We start from the raw sequence: 6,199 nt of genomic DNA, 5'->3' as shown, positions 1-6,199 counted from the left end.
AAATTTTCTTTGTTACAAAGTGTATATATATACATATACATACATACATATAATTTTAAAGAGTATATACATATATACATATATATATGTATATGTATATATATATATATATGGAGAGAGAGAGAGAGAACGAAGTTAATGTTTGTAATTCTAGAGCTTTACCACATTCCAGGTTCATAATGCAGCTCATCTTCAGTGAGTTGTGTTCTTGATCACTTAATACATTAATTAATACACAAATGACCTATGTTGGAACACATGTACAAGGCATATTTTCATGTTATAAAATTTATTTTCATTTATTTAATAATGAATGTGAAAGGCTCTAGTAAAAGTGTTGTGGCTTTGTCTTGTGAGATAAAAAGATGCATGTTTGAATGATTTTAGTGTAATGAGGGGTGAGAGAGCTGGGAGCAAGCATAAGATACTGTGGAATAACTGATATTCAAAGTCAGCACAAGCAGGCTTCCCACATGGAATGCATTGTTTACCATGTGCAAGGATCCAGGACTAAGCAGCCATCACTTTAGAGGAGTACCTGCAAGGGAAAGTTTCAAGATCTGTAGAGCACTATTGTGTTCTTTCTCTTCTCTTTCTGTCTTTCTTCCTCTCTGTCTCTCATTCCCATTCTTGGGTACAAATGAAAGGAAATAAGAAAAGGAAAGGAGAGGAAACAAGAGGAGAGGAGAAGAGAGGAGAGGAGGGGAGGGGAGAAGAGGGGAGAGGAGGGGAGGGGAGGGGAGGGGAGGGGAGGGGAGAGGAGAGGAGAGGAGAGGAGAGGAGAGGAGAGGAGAGGAGGAGGGGAGGGGAGGGGAGGGGAGGGGAGAGGAGAGGAGAGGAGAGGAGAGGAGGAGGGGAGGGGAGGGGAGGGGAGAGGAGAGGATGAGGGGAGGGGAGGGGAGGGGAGGGGAGGGGAGAGGAGAGGAGAGGAGAGGAGGAGGGGAGGGGAGGGGAGGGGAGGGGAGAGGAGAGGAGAGGAGAGGAGAGGAGAGGAGAGGAGAGGAGAGGAGAGGAGAGGAGAGGAGAGGAGAGGAGAGGAGAGGAGAGGAGAGGAGAGGAGAGGAGAGGAGAGGAGAGGAGAGGAGAGGAGAGGAAAGGAAAGGAAAGGAAAGGAAAGGAAAGGAAAGGAAAGGAAAGGAAAGGAAAGGAAAGGAAAGGAAAGGAAAGGAAAGGAAAGGAAAGGAAAGGAAAGGAAAGAGAAGGAAGGAAGAGGAATACTTTGGAGTAGAGAAACTGAGCAGGGTGCATGAGCTTCAGTGATAACCACTATAGTAGAATAAAGAAGTAACTAAATAGCTCATTTGGAGAAGGCTATAATGTTAGTGGAAGAGGGAAAGTGGTAATGGCTAAGATGAATCTGATTCTATTGTAAATATTCACTGCACAGTGTTTTTGAGGAAAACATTCAAGGCATAGCATAAATGTGTGGACATCATGTTGTGTCCAGGAACTGATTGGTGGCTTTGCACTGCTGGATCATAATGTAAAAAGTGAAAAAACCTTAAGTGATACAGCAGAGTCAGAGTCTCAAAGTTCTCACAACTGAATTATGACACATATGTTACAGAAATGCTTTCTGGATAGGATAGGTTTGAGCTGTGTTTTAGACCCCTTTGTAAGGAAGAGTTCAGTAGCAATGGGGAGAAATTTAAGCAATCATATCAGATTAACACAAGATTCCTGACATTGAAGATTTCACTATTTAGAGAAACTAAGAATGCTACCTGTTTCTAGTTTTGTGACTTTGATAAGTTACCGAATTTTGTGAACCTCAAGTCCATCTATTACTTCTGATGTGGTAAAGATTGCATTGACTTTAGTAGACTTTTTTTTTTTTTTATAAATTTCCTGATGCTTTCCATGGTTGAGAAGAAGGTGATAGCACAGAGGAGTTAATGAAAAGAAATTTTAAATGTCGTAGTCATCATAGAAATATAAATACACACATGAAAGTATGAATTTGAGATCCAAACTGCTTATAGTTCTCTCACCGAATCTTGTTTCCCATGTGGGCATAGGAAGTACAGTCTTATACTCATGCTTTAGACCACAGAGGCAAATCATTATTGAAGAAGCATGGAAGCAATAAAAACATGTTACGATGTAACTAAATATGGCAGGGGGAAATGTCACTTCAGAACCCACAGGAAGTCTGCCATTTCCACTAAGTACAGTGATTTCCAGAGTCAGTGGGATACTGTGACCGCAAGCTTCTGTAAAAGTCAAGGTCTTAATGTGTATTAAGGAAGGTCAGTTGGTGGTTTTCTTAAGTCAATGAATTGACCAGGCAATCATAGCTTGTTTTTCACTTTAGATATCTCTACTGTGAAAAGGAGTGCAGGAGATATTTATCTAGAATCCCGAGCGGGTAACACAAACTAAAATCAGCATTTTTCTGTCACCTGAATAATAAAATTTGTGTAGTCAACAAGGTGACTATAAGGGAGAGATCTCAGAACTTGTCCTCACACAGATTTGAGATCTGGCACCACATATGCCAGAGCTGAGCAGTGATCCAGTTTTTGCATTTCATACTATGTGCACTTAATAATAATCCTATTTTTAAATGCATTTGTTTAACTAAATAAGCATGTTTTTAAAAAAGAATAAAATAATATTACTATTACAACTATTTATCTATTTTTATTTATTTATTTATTTATAAAAAAGAAACACTGACAAAACCAATAGCCTTCCTATTCTTTATCCTTCTGGGAGTATGGATCCAAAGTCATGTGGGATGCAGTCATCGAAAGTCATGTGGGATGCAGAAGGTGGAAGGTCTGGCTTCTGTAATTGCTTACTCACTGAATATGGGTGTTGACAGGTCGATCCATACTCCCAGTCTGACTCATCCCTAGAGTGGTGACACTCTGGGTAATCAGAGCTCCAGGACACATTTTTGGGGTCATCTATACAGGGAAGTCTGGTTGGCATCATGCTAGCATCTGGAACCTGGTGGCTGAAAAGAGAGTTAACACACAAAGCCAAACAAGTTGTTGAGTAATCATGAACCTAAAGGCTAGAATACTGCAGATGAAGAGTTGAGGGGTGGTGGGATGTAGATAGCTAGTAGGTACATTTTAGTTATATTCCAAAGGATCTGTTTTTTTTTACTATTGAGTTTTTATTAGTGGGTCTTCACCGCTCCAGACTCACTTTCTCAGATAGAAAGACAGAGACAGAGGGGCCTGGCTCTAGCGCACCAGGTTAAGCACATATAGCACTAGGCTAAGCACAAAGACCCACACAAGGATCCCAGTTCTCCACCTGCAGGAGGGTCGCCTCACAAGCTGTGAAGCAGGTCTACAGATATCTTTCCATGTCTCTATATTCCCCTCCCCTCTCAATTTCCCTTTGTCCTATCCAATAAAAAAAGAAAAAAATGGCCACCAGGAGTAGTGGACTCATAGTGCAGGCACCAAGCAATAACTCTGGAGGAGAGAGAAAGAGAGAGAGAGAGAGATACACAAAGGCATAGAGAGAGAAAGAGAGAAAATAACACCATAGCACCTGAATATAACCTGGGTAACAAAGCAGGTGCCCTATCCAAATGAGCTTCCTTTTTTTAAAATGTTTTTTTAAAATTTTATTTATAAAAAGGAAACACTGACTAAAACCATAGGATAAGAGGGGTACAACTCCACACAATTACCATCACCAGAACTCTGTATCCCATCCCCTCCCTGATATCTTTCCTATTCTTTATCCCTCTGGGAATATGGACCCAAGGTCATTATGGGGTACAGAAAATGAAAGCTCTGGCTTCTGTAATTGCTTCCCACCTGAACATGGGCATTGACAGGTAGATCCATACTCCCAACCTGCCTCTCTCTTTCCCTAGTGAGGTGGGGCTCTGGGTTGAGCTTTCTTATAGGGACAAATAGGGTTATCTTGATCTCAGCCTCATGGAAGTATCCACTTAGAATTTAGGCAGTTTCTAAGACTTGTGAGAACTATGGTGGGTATCTTTGGTAAGTGGGTGGGTAGAAACACAGAATTTTGGTGGCATATGTGGTATCGAACTATTCCCTGTAATCTTAGAGTATTGTAACCCCCTGTACCTACAAATGAAAACTAGAATTTAAGTATTATAAGTATAATCCAAGGCATAATTAATGCTTGAGGTATTTTAGCAGAACACATTTTAAATTCTCTTATCCAATTTTACTTTTGTCTTTCCACCATTTTAAGCTATTTTCATTTTATTTTAAATAAGTATTGCATTTTACTTACACAAAAAGAATGGCATTAGGTAATTTTATTTCATTTAAATTTCATTACTTTTTAAATATTTATTCATTTATTTATTCCCTTTTATTGTCTTTGTTGTTTTATTGTTGTAGTTATTATGGTTGTTATTACTGGTGTCATCCTTGCTGGATAGGACAGAGAGAAATAGAGAAAGGAGGGGAAGACAGAGAGGGGAAGAGAAAGATAGACACCTGCAGGCCTGCTTCACCACTTGAGAAGTGACTCCCCTGCGGGTGGGGAGCCAGGGTCTCGAACCAGGATCCTTATGCTGGTCCTTGAACTTCGTGCCATGTGTGCTTAACCCTTTGTGCTACCGCCCGACTCCCTTAATCATGTTTCTTTATCATACCAGAACTTGATTTCTTTGTTGTTGCTGTTGTTGATGTTTGTTTGATCACCTTTTTAAAAATTTTATTGGAACATTTAACAGTTTAGAGTATATTTCTTAACATTTAGGCACAGCTGCTCATCCTCCTTTGTTTGGTGTTTAGGAATTTCACCAGGACGCCAATGCACCTTCATCCTGTCCCTTTCCAACCTTCTCCAGAGCCAGTCCTCCTTTATGGTTCTTTATTCTTAAGTTCCACCTATATATGAAATCAACTCGGATTTGTATTTCTCCTTTTGGCTTATTTCACTCAGTATAATGCTTTCCAGTCCTGACTATGCTATTATTGCAAAGGAGATGACCTCATCATTTTTTAACATCTGTATAGTAGTACACTGTGTATATGTATTGCAATTTTCTTTTTAAAATAGTTTATCTATTAGTAGACACAGACAGACAGAAAGCAAGAGGAAAAAGAAGACAGAGAGAGAAGAGAGACAACTGCAGTGCTGCCTCACTGCTTGTGAAGCTTTCCCCTTGCAAGTAAGGACCAGGGGCGTGAACCTGGGTCTTTATGCATTGTAAAATGTGCGTTCAACCAGATATGCCACTACCTGGTCCCCATACTACAATTTTCTTCACCATTCATCTATTACTGGGCATCTGAGTTGCTTACAAGTTTGGGGTATTGCAAACTGTGTGGTTATGAACGTTGGTGTGCATAGTTATTTTTGGATAGGTACTTTTGTTTTCTCTGCATAAATCCCTAGAAGAGAGATTTCAAAAAATATATATACAAGATCTAACATCTCTACTTTACAATCTCTTCCAAAATACTGAAGCCACAGACATACTTACTTCCACCTTCTGTGAAGCCAACATCACCTTCATAACAAAAGCAGAGAGAAAGAACCAAAAAAGAAACATACAGACCAATATCCGTGATGAACACGGATGCTAAGATCATAAACAAAAGCCTAGCAACCTGACTAATAGCGGTACATCAGAAGTTCTTTTCTTCATAAGAGTAGTTTATGTATTTGAGCTAATGCTTTACTATTTCTTTAAATGCATTTTCTTCTTATTTACTGTGATTTCCAAAGGAGAATAATAACTTAATGGAAAATTAATTGATTTGACTTATGAAACATTTCAGATCTTTTTGTACTAAATGAGCTAAATTTCTGTAAAGAAGGGCTGATAATATGACTCCCATGTGTTTTTCTTTAGACTAATGTATAATAGTACTGCCTAGAAATCCATCAAATGGTAAAAATAGGCTTCTAGCTACTTAATATATGCCATTCTGCCATAGTTTTCAAAATATGACAGCTCTAAATGTTAAACAAAACCTACATTGTGTAATTATTTTTAAATATCTCTAAAAGTTTTGCATTAGCTTTGATGTATTAATGGTCATTTCTACATGCAATGTCTACATTTTCCCCCAAATCAGATGGGAACTTCCAGTTTGAGCAGTTTGGGCTCAATTTATATATATATAATTTTTTTTCAAATTAATAGGAGTGTACATAAACACCATTCCCAACACCAAAAGACTGTGTCCCATCCCATCCAGCATCCATCCCCCACCCCCACTCCCACAACCCCACCCCA

This window comes from Erinaceus europaeus, chromosome 17 (assembly GCF_950295315.1).
Source record: "Erinaceus europaeus chromosome 17, mEriEur2.1, whole genome shotgun sequence".
Taxonomy (NCBI): domain Eukaryota; kingdom Metazoa; phylum Chordata; class Mammalia; order Eulipotyphla; family Erinaceidae; genus Erinaceus; species Erinaceus europaeus.
Note: the sequence above shows the minus strand (reverse complement) of the source record.